Source organism: Rissa tridactyla, chromosome 2 (genome assembly GCF_028500815.1).
Source record: "Rissa tridactyla isolate bRisTri1 chromosome 2, bRisTri1.patW.cur.20221130, whole genome shotgun sequence".
NCBI lineage: Eukaryota > Metazoa > Chordata > Aves > Charadriiformes > Laridae > Rissa > Rissa tridactyla.
The window spans coordinates 34,880,343-34,899,179 of NC_071467.1; positions in this window are offsets into that span (position 1 = coordinate 34,880,343).

An 18,837-nucleotide genomic window follows, 5' to 3' on the forward strand; every position below is an offset into this window, starting at 1 on the left:
TCCCGTCCCTGCGTAAGAGCATCACTGTTTATTTTGTAAACAGCAAGGATAAATGCATTTGTGTAAGGATCTTACCACTAATTACTATAAAACCCTATTAATTTTAAATGCTATGCTACTCAAATTACTTCTGACCAAAATTGAAATAGTTGTGTAGTTTACAAATAAAAATTCTGCCCACTGCTGCAGGAGGTTTTCTTTTATTATCCTCTGCATTGAGAGAAGCAGTACCAGTGTGCAGACCAATTTGGAGGTCTTGATTTGAGTTTAGGTTTTTCCCATTTTCCCCAACCTTTCTGACTGACCTCAAGTTAAAAGATCTCTACTACAGTTTGGCTGGCTGCTTTTCTTAGGAACTACCTTACCTCTTATACGATACTTTTTCTTCTCAAATTCTTCCACCCTTGTTTTACAGATTTTTTTTAGATTTTTTTTTTCCCCTTCTTGCTTCCTACCTTATGCAGAATTTGCTGGAAGCTTTTGTGGTAGCTAACTAGACACAGACAGTCATGCTCAGACAAAATAACAAATGACTTGGACTTTCATCCCAAGGCTGTAGTAGAGGGAATTTGAGCTGGATTTTTTCTAGGGTAGAAGGAGATGGAGCAAAGCTTCCTGTTTATACTCTTAAATGTCTTCTACACGGAGATTGTAGGAAAAAATAAAATGAGTTGTAAAAACTGTAACGTTGCATAGTTCTTAGCCACTTTTTACCTGACAATCTCACAGGATAGCTATATCAGCATAAGCTATTTGAAGTCTTTTTGTAAGAGATGTTCAATTGGCAATAAAGCACTTTTTTTAAAAAGTGACAATGAATAAGCAAAGAAAATGGAGAATTGTGCATCCTTTGGTGTATTCAAATACTGGTTTAGGAGATATATTTTAACAAAACACAGTTTACAGGAGAACACAGGGTAACAGAGAACTTTGTATTTTGTAATGTACAGAAGGTGACATTATACAACCAAGGGGTCTGTTTTGGAGTTACAGTTTATGATTTCGTGAAAGAGAGAGGCAAGTTAAAATGCAGGGTGCTCAGTGTCTTTCCCTTCCATCCTGTTTTTCCTCCTCCCCAAATCCACACTTAGAATAATTCCCTTCCAGTCTCTCCGAGGCGAGCAAATGAGTTCAGCCTTCACCAGTTAAAAATTTTAATGTATAAGGTTGATAATAATTGTTTCACATTTTTGCTGCCATTCCACTTTGGACTCCCATCCACTGACTTTGCAGTTAACAAGGTTTCCCACCACACCATGATAAATTCTGGGTACTCTCTGGAGCTCTCAACAATCCAGTATCAATGAACTTTTAGTGATCGGTCATCCACTGTTATGTGCAGGCAAGTGTTTTCGAAAAGCGATAAGACCGTATCCCATCTCTGAAAAATACTTCAGTAGGATCTTTAAATATCTAACATCTTCATGTTAATCTTATTTGGCTATCCTATGTAGAAGTTTAGTAGAAAAAGAAAAAATATTAGTGCACTGATTATATTCAACATTTTTTAATACAACTCATCCAAAATGATAAATTTGTGGGGGAAAAGCATTTATTTGTTTTTCTGGGCTTTTCTTAAATGTATGATGAAGTTGATTATATGACAGTTGATTAAATAAGACAGAAATCATAACAAACTGAGTGGAAAAATATCAATAATATATGACCATGTCCAGCTTCAAATAATCATGGCACGGTTCTATTCATGATTGTTTCAGGGAACCAGGGAAGAGCTATATCCCAAAAGTTTGCATTTTTTCATCTTTTTTTTTTTTTAAATTTGGGCTGGTTTTTGTTTGTTTGGGGTGGGGTTTCGTTTTTTTGTTGTTGGATCTAGGCTTCATGCATGCGTTTGTCACTTGGTTTTCAGATACATGTTGTCTTCAGTTCTACATCCTGGTTATACTCGAGACGGAAACAGAATTCCTCTGCCTCCTATTTGAGCTACATTCTCACCTACGGTGCAACTGACTTCCAGACCTGTAGATCGGGAAACGGCATTGGGGCATTATAGTAAACATAACTAAATACTCTGTGATTAATGGGGCTTTCAGGTACAAATTCTCTTGTATGCTGTCTCTCCAAGTTCTATACTTATTTTAGTAGTAAGATATCACGTCAACTCAAAGCATACCTAATCACAGGAGTGAGTATAATTACTATACTCAAAATAATACATTTACAAACTGGAATATTTATGGGGTTTGCATCAAATATTAGCATACCTTTCCAGTTTTCTTACATGGGAACATTGACCTTAAAAAACCCACTGAATTACGGATTTCACCTTTAGGGACCGGGGCCTTTATTCCAGGTATTCATATACCTTCATGTTATTTGTTATGATTATATAATTGAGCCTGAAGTCGCACAACCAGAAACTTTGGCAAAAATGTGATTAGTCCAATGAGAACTTCCATTTTCCCACTTCTGCAAATGTCATTGCATTGCTCCAGCCTCAGGACTATATTAATCGCACAAAGAAGTAAATAAATGAAAAATAGCAAAACGTGTTGGCTTATACAAATTGAAAGCACTAATGAAACAAATACATCTTTTACTTCTGGTTTGTGTTTGTTGGGGGATACGGCGGGTCCGTAGACTCTTTGACAGAAGAGATTGCAGTGTACCCATAAGAAGGCCGCAAGTTGCGTCATGTAAGGACAATGTAACAAAAAGGAGAAAGAAGAAGATCGCTTCAGAGAACAAGGAGAGTTAGGCTGTGAGAAAGCCAGATTTTGAGCAATGTGAACAGGATTTCAATAACCAATCGTATTGTAGCTATGAGCGCGTGTGCTATGTAACCTAACCAATTGAAAGCGTAGAAAGAATGTGTGAACGGAGCATGAACAAAAGATTAGATATATAAGAAAGCCAAGTTTGTAATAAAGGGAGAGCTTAACTTCACTCTTCAGGGAGAGTCTTCTTGTTTGTCTGTCCCGACTAAAATGACATGTGTTCATGCATTAATCACATTAAGTTTATGACAAACATAAAACCACAGCCCTGGGACAAGGAAGGTGTACTGGTTTTGGCTGGGATAAAGTTAATTTTTTTCATAGTAGCTTGTATGGTGCTATGTTTTGGATTTATGATGAAAATAGTGTTGATAACACACAGATGTTTTTAGTTATTGCTGAGCAGTGCTTGCACAGCATCAAGGCCCTTTGGGCACAAGAATTTGGGAGGGGACGCAGCTGGGACAGCTGACCCCAGCTGACCAAAGTGGCATCCTGTACCACAAGACATCATGCTCAGCAATAAAAGCTGGGGTAAAGAAGGAGGAGGTGGGTGACATTCAGAGTTATAACATCTGGCTTCCCAAGTCACTGTTATGTGTGATGAAGCCCTGCTTTCCTGCAGATGCCTGAAAACACCTGGGAAGTAATGACTGAATTCCTGATTTTGTTTTGCTTGTGCATGCAGCTTTTGCTTTACCTATTAAACTGTCTCTGTCTCAACCCACAGTTTTTCTCACTTTTACCCTTCTGATTCTTTCTTCCATTTCACTGGAGGGGAGTGAGCGAGTTGCTGCGTGAGGCTGAGCTGCCCTACAGGGTTAAACCACAACAGAAGGGTACATCCTGGAATGTGTTTATATTTCCAAAAAAGGTTTGCATTTTTGTAGCACTGAGTCCTACAAAACGCTGAGTCCTGACACCTTTGTTTTCATTATATAACAATGCTTACCCATGACTAATTTAGCTTCCCAAGTCTGACTTCAAGATATATTTTAGTCGGGAATGCCTTACAATCTACCCTACACTTGTAATTTAAGTAGAAGGGCTTTTTCCTACATGATTATTTGGTCCCCCTTTCTAAATGACATGATTGCACTGACCATCAGTCTCAGTAACAATATCTGTCTAATCAGGAACATCCTGCAGCTGATTACATCTACATTAATACATTAAAGACAACCCAGGCACAGGCTTGAACACTGACCAGAATTCATCCACACAGTTCAGTTTTTTGCGTTCTCCCACGCTTAGTTTGGTTTATGGCAAATACATCTCACACAGACAAAGCACAGACACGATGTAGAGGGCAGCACAAACCTGCGACTGTAGCCAACAGTCGGTGTGGAAAAAAACACCCTGTTTTGGGGGAAGAGAGGCTGGCCACATGGATGGAAGCTGTGCCATGCCACTCGTCCTTTGGGACAGAGGATGGACCTTAGCTCATTTTATTGTCCACTATAGAGTAGCCTATTGAGCACTTACTCCACCTGGACTACGCAACCCAAAAAGTTGCTTTTAGAGGCACATGTGAGACATCCCATTTTAAAAATCTAAAATGCCATTTTTCCAGATCCCATTTAGTAGCTTCATAAGATAACAGAAATAGAATTTAATATTACAAAAGCAGCTCTCAGAAGACAAAATAAAAGGACTCAGAGTAGCTCAGAATGCAGGGCTTTATCCTCTAATTCAGCCTGTGGAATTAAAACTTCTGTTTTTTACAACTAGAGGAGAAGTGATAAGATCAAGAATTTATTATAGTAACTAGGAAGCAGCAAGGAAGTTATAAAAATTGTAAAGATGTCTTACTGGATCTAAATGGTGGAGCTATTAGTGATTAAAAAACCAGATGTGTCTAGATGAAAGAATTGACTGTTATTACACATGAATGAGATGAGGGAGAGGAGTAGATAACCATTAATAGACTGTGTTTTTTTCCAGCCTAGAAACATCTGGGAAATAAAGGTGGTATCTGCTAATATAGTTCTACATAAAGCTGGGCAGTTTATTATTTTTCAGTTTTCACAGAATTGCTACTTAATTGTTTGTCATTTTGACTGTAATTAATGTGAAAGCTTCTATTTAGTGCTGAAAATATAAGATTATTGCATAATCATTACCACATATTGGCATATGGTTTTATCTGATACAGCATGTATAAAGTTGAAGGATGTGTCAATGTAAAAGAAAAGGAACAGGCTGCAGAAGTGAAAGCAAATAATTTTTCTCTGAAACAAACCATAAACATTTTCAAGATAGCAATTTTCATCACCACTTAAGGCACAAAATATCAATTTATTTAGGTTCCTCAAGACAAAATCTACATTTGACTTTTATTTAGGACTCTGTGAGTCCTATTAGTTTTGAACAATATTTAATAGTTAAAAAAAAAAAAAAATCACCTTTTTTTTTTCAGGCATGTGTAGAAGGGAGTTCTTCAATGGAATAGATTTCTTTGTAAAATTAACCCAGAGTAGAGTGCTGGTTTTGTGTTTTGTTTTTTTTTTCCCAGAAATTATGATGTTCCTACTAGTAATCTTTTTACATACCCGTATTTCATGGTGTTGTATGAAAGGAGAGAAGTTCTGCAATGGATATCTTATCAGCTATTCTATGAGAAACTTAAGAGCACAATACAAGGAGAAAAAGACAGGCAACAAAGTTTCTATTAAAATCTCTAGCAGCAATGAATTCTACATCAGAGACAAGGGATTCATTCAGTATTCTGCTCTCAGTGCTGGGCACTTGGTCTCTGAATCAGTAAGAGGTAAACAATATAAAAATAAAAGAGCTGCTATTCAAGAATACTTAAAGTATTATGAGCTTTGAAACAGCACATGAAGAGAAAACGCTTTCTAATAAAATTTGCTAGTAACTTTTGGTTTGGCCACCCTCTGTACTACTTGAAAAGGTCAGGAATGGCAGTGTTAGAAGGAAAGAAATTTGCAGAATTCACAAATAGCTTTGCCATCCAGATGAAAGCACTTACCTTATGTGCTCCCTGTCCATCTTCATGGTTGCAAACTACAAAAGTTTAAAAGCTCTCAAACTGAAAAATTTTAATTTCTGTCAGAATTAAGATTTAACTCAAAAGTTTCCCGTTCAGGAAATGTGAAGGGTTTGTTGGGATTTTAATTAACCCAGAAACATGCTGATAGTTAATCTGCTACATACTATGGGTCTTTTGTGCCAAAAGAGCTCGTCGAGTCTTACTTTTGGCTAACTTAAACAGAATCAAGTTCAGCTAGACTTGGAAGTCAATGCTGCAGTCTGGTGCAGCTACATGGCCAGCTACATTCATAACAATGGTAATATACTAGATGTTTTGATTAACTATCGTCATTTCAGAGTAAGCAGGTAGAATATTCTCAAGAAAAAAAATTAAAGGAAAATACACCAATATCATGAGTTGTTTGCCATCAGGGATGGATCTGTATGTCTTGGCAGATTTTTAAAAATCCAGTGAATCCAGGTATAGAAGCATTTGGGTACCCACTGGAAAGAAGACCAAAAAAAGGAATAGATTGTTAAGTATTGAAGATATTTTCAAAGCACATACATATGAAAATCAAAAGGATTTTCAGGAAGAATATTATTTTTTAATTTTGCTTCATAGAAATATGAAAATACAGAGTACAGATGGTTCTGAAATCAACTTGAAAAGACTACTTCTGCTCATTTAACAATTCAGATGAAGTGCAAGAGAAAATAGTTTTCAAGTGGTTTTCCTTCCCTCTGCTGTGCATGCTTAGCTTGATGTGTTTGCTCTAATTAACCAAGGTTTATTCTGTTCCTTGGTAGCAAAAACCAGTCTGAAATCTGGGTTAACACATCATTCACTGGAGCAGTAAGAGTTTTGGACAGGATCCAGATCCAATACGTTTCGAGCACCCAATGCACTATATTTATACGGAATATAGGCACCAAAGTCTACAACAACAATCCAGGAAGTCAATGCTACAGTGAACATCTATGTACATATCTCATTTATCAACTCCAACTTAAATCTCAAGTGCTAAGACTACCAAGGCTTCTGTGCCCATACAAAACTGCCTTAAGGAACTAGGCACTGGCATACATCCATGCTTTTGCTTGATGTAAAAATGCATTGGTAAAACAGTCGAGGTCGGATTCATCTTATCTAGCTTTAGGTACCAGGACAGTGTCTCACGTGTTTGATGCCTGCATGGTGGACAGCTACAGCCAGATGAACTGAAACCAGTCTTAATCTCTACCCAAGGCTGCTGGGAAGGATGCTCACTCCATTAGCTATGATGGCAGTACCACAGTGCCAACATCTTCCATTCAAGAACACAGGCAATAGTAGGACCTTTGGCTGCATAATGTACACTGAAAATGGAGACCTGGTTTCTGCAGCTTTGTCAGTCTGTCCAGATTCAAATTCAAATTCCTATTTGCTACATCCGAAAATCATGCCATTTGATTGGAATGAGGAAAAGTAGTGGACTTCTGTTGTAGCTAGACCGCTGGGCACCTGGGAGTGCAAGTGTTAATGAGGCCAACAAGATCTCAGGGATAAGGTACCTGCTGGCATTCAGAAGCAAGATCTGATATGAAGCTGTTTACACCTGAATTGCTTCTGACATTTTATCCAGCAATGTAAATACACGAGCAGCCCTGACATAAGGGGCTGGAGAGGGTACGATAAAGTAAATATAATTACACTTACTCAAAGTAGGCAGTTCATCATCTCAGCGCTCAAGTTCTGCAGTCACAGAGGGATGCACGTTTATCCCTTAGCAGGTAGGTTTTAATACAAATGGAACGAACGGTGCTATAGGTCACCTGCTTTCTGTCTCCTTTCTCTTTTTTTGTTTCCCTAGAATATAAAGGAAAATGAGATAATTTTACTGGACTGGACACAACTTCTAAATGGACATTGGATCCCCCTTTAAAATCAAGGTTCTGCTTTGCATTTTGTGACTGTGAAATGTCTAGGAGTAACCAGAATATTCCAGATGCCATCCCTTCAACCTTGTGGGGAAGAGAAGTTTTGTATTGGCTGCTCCAAATCCCATCTTTTTTGTTACACTGCAGACTTACACATTATCTCACTCATCATTCTCTGTCACCTCAGGTATATACTTCAGTATCATTGCTTTCCAGATTTAGCCTTCTTGTTGAGTATCTGTTTTGAATTAATTTTCCCCAGATGTATTTGCAGTTTTCCAAGTTGACTCTCATTTTGTTATTCTCGGCCGATGTTTCTATTTTTTTCTGAGACCCTCTATTATTTGCCGGTCTTGACTGCTGCTGGCACAACCTGCAATTTAACATCATCTGTGAATTTCATTACCATTCTTGCGTTTCAATTCCAGATCATTTATGTGACTTTTAAAGGAGACAACACCTTAAACAGAGGCCTGTGGCACCCCTATCGTCAGCTTATACAGCTGACTATATGTTGTTGTTTATTATCATGTTATATTTGTGTGCTATATGCCAATTTTCATTCCATGTGACGGAGCTCAGATCCAAGCCAATTTGAACTCATTTGAAAAGTAAGATTTCATCAAGACATTGTATTCAATGCTATACCAAAACCCAGATGATATCCTCTTTCCTTTCTCAATTGCTTTTGTAACTGTTCCACAAAAAATAGTCAACATTTGTACTGCACAGTTTTCACTTCATAAATCCAGACTGCTAATAGGTCATGGGTCTATAATCTTCTTGTCTGCTTTATGCCAGCTCAGGATTAAGCCTTGTATAAAGCTATATATAACTTGGGATCTGGCTGCAGGTAAGTGGCAAGATCTAGCCGGAGCTCAATTAAGTGCCTGGACTGATTACAGGGATCTCCATGGGGGAGCAGCGTTTTGTTACGAGAGCTCTCTCTAGTGGTCCAGGTTCCTTCACACTCCATGTGACTCCAATGCCGCAATCTAGAAAGGCCGACTGTCATATACCTTCCTTTTGTGAGTCTTTGGAGGCATAAACCTGTGTAGTTCCAGCATCAAATTATAGTAAAATCATATTGAGAAGAAGAATAATGATAGTAAAAAAAAGAGTAAGCTCCTGAAAAAGGGCAATGCATAGTAAGGTTATAGAGGAAGCCTTTCAAAAGCAATTAGCGTGGGAGTTTTACCACCTTCAGTGCTGGAACAGACATAAGCCAACACATAATATTTAAACATATTATGTAGTAGAAGAGCAGAACACGCATCCAAATCACATTCCCCATATAATATAGAACAACAGGTACTTCCTAGGGTTGATAGATCATTATGGAGGTTGCATTTTAAGAGCCTCTTAAAAAAGCACAGATTTTAAATGGGTAGTCCATAAATATATTACATTTAAAACTAGGACAGCTTACCAAATAATATTTGAAATTGGAATATTTATTGCTTTCCCTTATTTTACTGCTGGATTAGTGAGAACAGAGTCAGAGCTCAGACCAGCATGTTCATAGGTTCAAAAGAAGACTCCATGAATTATACTACTCACTGGCAATAACCACTGGTAAATGGATGTACATATGATATCCAGGTGATAGCATATATAATAAAGTGTATAAGTGCTTTACAATAACCTTACGGTAAGCGCATATTATTGCATTGCATAGCAACTCCCAGAAAAAAAAAAACAAACAAAACAAAACTCAACATAATTTAAAATAGTTTGGCTGCATTTTTTCCTGAGTCTAAACTGAAAAGTTCAAAAATTAATGTACTTTTATTTGCTGTTACTAATTTCTTTATTTGGAGTGAAATGAAAACAACATTATAATACATTTCCCTTTTGCCGAAAAAAAATAATATTTTCTTAAACAAATCATTTTGGATATTGATTTTTTAAAATATTATTCCAGTTATATTTGCCTTATTCTAAAAACTAAAATCAGTTGGCATCTGTTCAGTAACTGAAGGTGTATTAGATCCTTGCTTTAAAAAATACTTTACTGAAAACACTGTGCTTACAAATAAAATATGCTACACTTCTAAGAAGGTGTTCTCTTCAGAAGAAACCATTTTCTTCTGCGAGGGCCTGAAAATTCTCAAAAGTGAACTGTGCGTGCACAACACTTCTAAGAAGATACGTAAGCATTGACCGCAATCCCCTAGAAGTATATTGATCGTGTTTAAAATAAGCACTTGAAGTGAGGGGAAACTAAGCATCAGTTTAAATGCCCCCATGAATAGTTACTTAAATCACGGCATGGAATGTCCCTGAAACTTTGTAGCTTGACAAAATACATTGCTAAGGCACTATGACAGAAATGAGTTATAAATAATTAGATAACTGTTTTGAGAAGACCAGTTATTTTCACACTAATTAAATTCTTTTAAAAGCATTTTTTACAGAGTTCCAGGATTCTTTAATATCTTCAAGAAACTGAAGTATGATCCAGGTCTTTTTGGAGTCAAAGAAAACCTTGCATTAACTTCAGTAGAAATGAGACTCCTTAGGAAGCAGATGTGCTTACATTCCACTGTCAAAAATAGGAGCTAAGCATCTGCTCAAAGTTAATCACACGCTTAAACACTGTCCAGGACTAAGGTCATGGTTGCCAGGACCTGATCTTGCAGCACATATAAATCCAACTGATTAATGGTTTGGTTTGCCTGCTGGATAAAACAAATGTAATAGGAAATACAGGGTTTGGGGGTTTATGATTCATTTTTGTGCCACTTCAAAAAAAAAAATAAATCTATCTATTATGAAGAAATAGAGTTCAGTTGAGTTAGTGGAAATACTAATACAAATTACTGTATATTCTCATTTATTTCAGGTTGGAAACGAAAGAATAATACTAACACAATCAAGGTATAATGGAAAACATTGTGTGAGAAATAGACATACAAGCAAACAACAAGTAGAGTCTTGTCAAGGTTGTATAAAACTTCTGAAAAGTACACATGGTGTCCTATAAACATAGCATAACAGAGATAAAACTTAGCGAAGGGCAAATAAATGTTTTCCAAATATAGAGAAGACTTAATGCAAGACAATGAAATAAAAATTTGAGGCCAAGGAAAGTTTGGTAATATACGATCCACTTTGTCACTGGAACTCAGATTATCTATCTTCTTCCAAGTACAAATTGCATAAACTGTAATTTTGATATAAATTAGAAGAAAGTGATGGAAAGAGGGAATGATAGGGAGAAAAGGGAGTGAGGATGTAAAGGAGATTGGGGAAGCAGGATGTGGAGGTGCAACTGAAAGCAGGATGGGGAGGCTGTGCCAGCTGTAGAACAACTGTGTGCTGAGGGTGTACCAGTGACCTTACCACATATGACACAAAACAAAAACATGTCAAAACCTACAATAAGGGCCCAGCCTGTGCTTGTCTCAGGGAGGCTGGGGAGGCTCTTTCTGCTTCTAGTTGCTATTAAATTCATGAGCAGTCCAATGAAAGTTGATAAGATCACCAAGATGATAAAATGACAGCTGCTGACGATCTTTTCCTTTAACCCAACAACAAAGACCCAACAATTCTACAGGTTCAGGCAATGGAACACCACTTTTAAGAAAAACACACCAGTTTAATGTCTTTGATAGTAATCATGCAATCATAGTATCATAGAATAACTTGGGTCGGAAGAGACCTTTAAAGGTCATCTAGTCCAACCCCTCTGCAGCAAGCAGGGACATCTTCAACTAGATCAGGTTGCTCAGAGCCCCGTCCAACCTGACCTTGAATTTTTCTAGGGATGGGGCATCTACCACCTCTCTGGGCAACCTATGCCAGTGTTCCACCACCCTCATTGTAAAGAACTTCTTCCTTATATCTAGTCTGAATCTCCCCTTTTACCGTTTAAAACTGTTACCCCTTGTCCTATCACTCCACTCCCTGATAAAGCGTCCCTCCCCATCTTTCCTGTAGGGCCCCTTTAGGTACTGGAAGGCCACTATAAGGTCTCCCTGGAGCCTTCTCCAGGCTGAACAACCCCAACTCTCTCAGCCTGTCTTCATAGGAGAGGTGCTCCAGCCCTCTGATCATCTTTGTGGTCCTCCTCTGGACTCACTCCAACAGGTCCATGTCCTTCTTATGTTGGGAAATCCAGAGCTGTACACAGTACTCCAGGTGGGGTCTCACCAGAGTGGAACAGAGGGGCAGAATCACCTCCCTTGACCTGCTCGACACCTTTCTTTAGATGCAGCACAGGATACAGGCAGATCTAATGGGCTTCCAAATAAGTTAAGCCACAAGTCATCTAGTAACTTCACAAGACGGACACTGTTCATGCACATTAAGTCTCAAGCAAGACACATTCCAGCATTTGGAACTGTTTTTCTGCAAAACCCTGCACTTATGTACATATTAGTCCATGAGAATTTGGGGTTTCAATTTCTTTTAAATGTAGCTTACCCACCTCAAGGATGTAGGACATGTTATAAAACAGGCTATGACAGCTTAAAGGTTCAAATTGCTAGTGAAAGGAACTGAAAAATATTGTTATTATAATCTCATTCTTGTAAATCAATCTCATGATATCTGGAGCATAGTATATTCCAAAGGTTAAAGCTGTCATGTCTGATGTGTCAGTTCTTTGTGTAAGCAATTTCCAGCTACTTAGTTGGGAAAAACAAGAGAGCAAGATCTAATCCCACAGCTTTCACCTAAGTGAAAGTGCCTATGTTCCACCTAAGCTGATCTTGCTGGTAAACTGAAAGAGCGCCCAGAGCTTTGGGGCTTGAAACAAGATACTTTCAGGGTCTACGGTAGAAACATCATATGTTTCTATGGAAATATTCTTGCTGTAGTTGAATCTGACTCAAGGCAGGCCTTAAAGTATTGGGACCCAATCCACTAACATCCCTTTCTACAGGCATCTTTTTGATTCTCTCCGAAGGCCTCTGATATATAGCAACCGTGCTCAGTGTAAAATCATTCTGCTTTACTTTCTGTGTCTTTGGGCAGTTCTACATACGTTATTTTTGCTTCTATCTAGCTTTTCCTATTTGGGATAGTTTATTTTGCCCAAGTTTTATTCGAGTTGGTTTCTCTGGGCATTGGGCCCAGTTTTTGTTTAACTTTGCTCTTAAAATCTGTACAACAGCCCAGATGCTCTTTCCAAAAAAAAAAGGGGGGAGCTGGGGGAGAGGGAGCTTTATACATCCATTTTAAAAAGTGATCGTGTTGTAAAGCAGCAGAAGGGATAATTTGTAAACCCGCTGAATGCATTTGTATGGTTTATAGCAAAATTAAGCTCTATTACTGTTTGAGACTTCAGTTTACAGCAAGGCTAACAAAAATGCTGACTAGGTGGAAGAGAAAACAGAAGGACCATTGGCATACAAGAAATGTTATATATTGGAACATTAATTTAAAATTATAACTCAGCAGAAAGTAAAAAATCTGTAGTAAAGATGGAACTAGCTGAAATACATCAGAGTCATAATTTTGTCTTTTCCCCAAAAATGTAAGGACTGTGGAACAACGCAAATCAACAACAGGCCCAGTAGCTTTTACTGAACCTGGAGTAAGAGTTTCAACTAGATCTACAGTTTTAAGAAGCAGAACGGTACAACTCAGTATAGCAACAAGTAAGCAGCTGTCAAAAGAACTGTTTCAAAAGAGATGTCAGGGAACAAGGAGTAGCAAAGCAGGGACTGTACCCAAAAGGGAGGGGCAAAGCAAAAAAAGTCAAAGAAACAACTGACCCCACTAAATTATTATCAAAGAGTGGTTACTCATCTATTTATCTAGTGCCACAAGTGACATCATGAGCTGACATTACCAATAGGTTACCACTTTCCCAGTGAACAGTAGAAGAAGAAGTTTGAAAACATCTTTTATCAAAGGCTAGCTATAGCGCTTACTTTTTTTTGAAGCCGAATCCTGAGTCCTGAGAAAGAAGCTAAGATTTACCCATAACACAGGGGAAGTGCCAGGTACTGTAGAGAGAGAAGGAAAGGAATGAGAAATGCTAAGAAAGCAAGGTAGAATATAAGGCATACAGGGTTGTTACTGTCATTGTGGCATAGAATAGGTCTTAAATTTCTAATTAGTCCAGGCTCCCTCTGCTCTCCTTAACACGTGTTGGAAGTGAGCTCCTCATAGAATCTCATCCAGCAATACAGGACGTAGAGAAAGTAATCCTTCTCTAAGCAAATTAAGAGCATCATAAGAGGTGTTGAATACTAGAAATGCTTTAAACCTTCAAGGGAATATGCTACCTTAGTTTGGTTTAGTTATTCCATTCCTCACCTCCATACCATTCTATACCTTAGATGGTTTAGTTATTCCAAATGTTGAACTCATGCAATATCAGCTTATAAAAAGTCACTACTACCAGTGTGTGAAAAAACCTCGGATTCTTTTTGATTCTGTTGGAAACATTCATGTTTGCATGTACAGTTTTCCTCCTTGGTTAATGAACACAGTATAGTCCCACTGTCTGTGTTTGCCTGTAAATGACTGATGTAAAACCTCACCGCCGTTGGCATTAAACACAAGTCCTTACAACATCACCCATGCACAAAAAAATATTTCTTCCGTGAACCTGTGAAACATTTAATTATTGAAATTTACATCTGTGCAGTAGAAATGTAATTTATAATTTAAAATATATCTCTCTCAGAGAGAGATTAAAAATTTTCTTCTTCCTTGGAGAAAACATTGGAACCCTTCCCTTCCCACAGAGAGACCCAAAAGGCCTTGCCAAAGTCTCCCTCTCTCATGAGAATCACAACATTTTATCATTATTTTCCCTCAGAAGGAACCTGGGATCTTCTGAAACAATTTCTGCTCTGCCAGTTTCCACACATAGCTTTAAAATAGAAGTCCTTCCTCAGAAATTAGAAAAGAGATTATGATTCAAGATAAAATGGAGACTGACAGTAATATCAGAGAGACTTGGGCAATGACAATGCGTAGAACAAGCTAGATCAAAGCCTTTGAAAAAGTTTTTCTTAGTAAATAAGATAAGCAACCCCCATTGCTTCTCAGTCAAGTCAGCAGTAAGTTCATATTTTCACTTTTCCAAAGCCAATGTTAACAGTAACTGCTGTTAAGATCAGTGAAAAAAAAAATCAGCTGAATCTCTGTAGTTGCAGTTAACGTTTTCATCTTTGGAGAAGACTATCACCTTTTTTTTTTTTTTTTTTTTAATACAATCAGCCAATAGGTACAAAAGCCATCATCATAAAGGCAATAATTCTACTACACTAGTTCTTGAAAGGCAAACTCCAGATGTGAACAAAGGTTTTCTCTGCTAAATTCCTGATTGAGTTCTACTGATTTTTTCCTGGTTTGACTTATTTTACCAAGAAAAGAACAGTAGCCCATGTGTACCAGTTTGCCATGTGTCACAGTAAATAACACACATTTTCCTACACTGATTGGCCTCTAATTTAACAACACGAGGTGATGACTTCTTCTTATTTACCATCACAAATAATACAGATATTCTTCTGGTTTTCATTCTCTTTGGCTTTCACTCCTAAACCAGAACAAAAGCCTGTCACTCACTAGGTTCTTCAAAGTTCTTCAGCTGTACCTGTGGCTCACAAGTGGCACCGTAGAAATTGGACAGTCAAATAACCCACTTTCAGTTTTATTATGGCCTGTGGATTCATAAGCTCTGTGCTGTTCATCAGGGAGATTGTCTCAAACACAAAGAAACAGGCTCTCTTCCTGAATGTGCCCTCCCAGAGGCACCTGAAATCCCCTGATAGGAATTTTGGCTGCAAGGCTGGCAGCCTGCCTGGGATGGAAGGCAACACTCTCCTGAGCAGCCAGGGGGTCCATCCAGCAGATTTCATACTTCATTTAATCTTAGAAACTTAAAATCTACTGCATAAAAAGATTGAAACGCATGATTATTGTCTCTCACAGGACTCCAGATAAGATTTGCAAGATTTAGAAGTGAATGATACTGTATTATTTCCAGGAAAACTAGTCAAATCTTGCACCTGAAAATCTTCTGTGGTGTTTCTGCCTTTCAACAGTAATAAAGGCTCATTTGTTAACAATTCTGATGACAGTACAAGAGACAGATTACACTCTGCAATTGATTCTCCTTTTGCTTGGCTTTAGAGCTAAACAATTCCTTTGAGGGACTGGGGGAAGAGGCGGGGTTTCATTTTTTCATAGAGTCTGAGGCCAATAATCATTAAATCATGTAGTGTGATAACTTGTATATCAAAACACGTTAAATATCACTCCACTACACTCCTAGTGAATCCAGTGTGATGGATTAGACTAAATCACTTTACGTCTCAACAGATTAATGTATCAGGAACAGTAGAAACCAAAATGGCTTCACAGAAGCGCAGAATGGTTGAGGGTGGAAGGGACATCTGAAGGTCATCTGGTCCTACCACCCTGCTCAGTCAAGCAGGGCCACCTAAAGCCAGTTGCCCAGGACCATGTCCAGAGGGCTTCTGAATATCTACAGAGAGGGAGACTCCATAACATCTCTGGGGCTTCACTGGTAAAAACCCCTGAAACACCAAGGAATTGGTTAGAAAAGCTTGTAAGGTGTCAGTTTCTTCTTTAGCTGGAGGTGTGTATATTGTTGTCATCCCGACTGCAAAAAAAAATTCTCTCCCATAACTCAAAACAAGTAATTTGATAAACTTTGAGTATAAGACACAGTCAAGTATATAATCATAGAATCACAGAATCATAGAATGTGTTGGGTTGGAAGGGACCTTTAAAGGTCATCAAGTCCAACCCATAAAGAGCATTATCTTCATGGCAGAACCTTGTCGTTCTGTCTGTCTGCAGAGTCAGGCAATCCACAGAATCAAAGAACAGAAATGACTCCCTTCACTCTCACTTTCACAAAACAATGAAGAAAGAGTTGATTCTTTTTCATACAGACAACGTGAAGTGGGAGATTTTCAGGTGAAATTTTATTTCCGGTCACTGCTCAACCTCAGACCTGCAAGCAACGTTTAACAGAATGTAGCGTTTGCTAAGTATGAAGGAATAAAAATAAACAAGAAGATTTACAAATTATCCAACTCTCACATTTCAGCGACAGGAAGGACCACTGCAAGTATAATATGCATGCCACTCAGCATTTACACTGTAAAACTTCCATAAGAATTTAGAGCAAGTTGCTTCATTTGATCACAATTTATAATTTTTTCCATATTTTCCAAATGGTCTTTGGGCTTAGGAAACTGCATCATATGTCAGCTTGTCTAATTTTTTCTTTGGTCATATAATTATCTTTCTGTCTTCATCAGCAAGATGGTAAATTTCTTCCTGTAAATGATTTCTTCCTACAATTTTTTTCTTTCATGTTTAAATTGTGTTCCTAAAATCACCTGGGGATGTCTAAGATTTCCTCCTGATGTACTGAATAGACTGAGTTCCTTATATCACAGAATCACAGAATGGCAGGGGTTGGAAGGGACCTCTGGAGATCATCTAGTCCAACCCCCCGCCACAGCAGGTTCACATAGAGCAGGTTGCACAGGAACGCGTCCAGGCGGGTTTCAAATGTCTCCAGAGGCGGAGACTCCTAGGGTTACCCTATATCCTTGAGGTTTTTTTTCCAAAGCCAGGAAAATCATTATTTTGGTTCTTCTCTGAGGTCTTTCAAGTAATTCAGACCTCTTTCATGCACAGCAGACATCAGAACTGGACAGGACATTTCTACATTTTAAACATAGCATAGCACTCTCCTTTTCATCCTTTAAATGGTTCCCTATTAATTCAGTATAACACAGGTCTTAAAATGTTATAGTTCAAGGTCAAATGCTTTGGAAAAATCCCAATAGCTTCTATCAGTAGCCACTTTTATCGATTAGACCATGTCAAAAATATTGCCTGTAATCTTGTAAGAAAAAAACCAGACAACTTTTTCAAGTCTTCTTCTCCAGAAACCTCTGTTTGTTGGAATAAACTATATTTTTCATTTCTAATACTCTGTAGATACAAGACTGCATTTATTCTGCCCGGTATCTTCACAAAGCTAGTGTGTCTGTAATATCTCAAGTAATTTTGGTCATTTTCTGACATTTAAATGAAGTTGGCAGCCTTTCAATCTTTTCCAAGGGTTCTAAGATTGATTTTAAAACTATAAATGATTCAAAATGCTTCTTAGCTAGGACCCCTCAGGCCTGTCATCTGAAAATACTTGTGTTTGCCTAATGCCCAGACGTCCTCCTTTGTTTCACATGCTAAACTTTACTGCCTGTATATATTTTAGCAATTCTACATTTGCAGTTGTTTATGTTTAAATTTTTATATAAAAGCTTTTTTATTATTATTTACAATCTGTGTCCTTTAGTGTTCCTTAATTGTGGGGTTTTTTTTCTTTTTATTTTTTGCTTGGATTTTCTTTCTCATCCTTTTTCTGCTTTCTGATTCTAGAGTGGTCAATCATTAGCTTCTTTTGTCAGTCACCTGAATTTTCAACTTGCTACCTATTAAATGTAATTTCTTTTTTTTTTTTCACTCAAAATTGCTTGGTTTCTTTTTGATCTTTTTGATCAGAGCTGATCATTGTTGGTTGTAATCCTATACAAATATAGAATAATACAATTTCATCTAAAATATGCAAAATTTATATATAACATTGTGAAAAAGTTATTCAGGCTTCAGTCAAAAAAACCAAGGAATGTTCTAATGAATAGAGAAGTTCTGGTTTTCTGTACCAACTTTCTGATTGATGTAAAGTGCACACTCCTTATCATCTCAGTAACTATTTGGCAGAGGGGTAGTTCTCTTATTCCTGCACCTTTTCATGCGCTTCAGGACAGCGACCATGTATTTTTGTTAAGCTAAGGACATTTGTTCGAGAGATAGAATAGCTTTTTCCTAAGGAAAATGTTAAGGTTTAATCCACTTAGTCTGACAGATTCCTGAGATCTGCACAACCTGGGATCCCATAAATTCAATTTCAGAGATAATCTAGAAAAGATATAAAAATAAGGACTGTTGATATGATTAAAATGTTGGCCTGGGATTCCAACAGCTGGGGATGAAATGCTTAGTAATATTTCAAAATTTCCATCGACCTTTTACAAGAGTCCTGATCTTTGCATGTTGAATGTCTTCATCTGCAAAAGAGAGCTAACACCTTATTTATTCCATCCTTTGTATTGCAGTCAGGTTATGGAAAAGACAGATTTCTCTTTGGTAACCAGCACAGCAAGGCCAGATC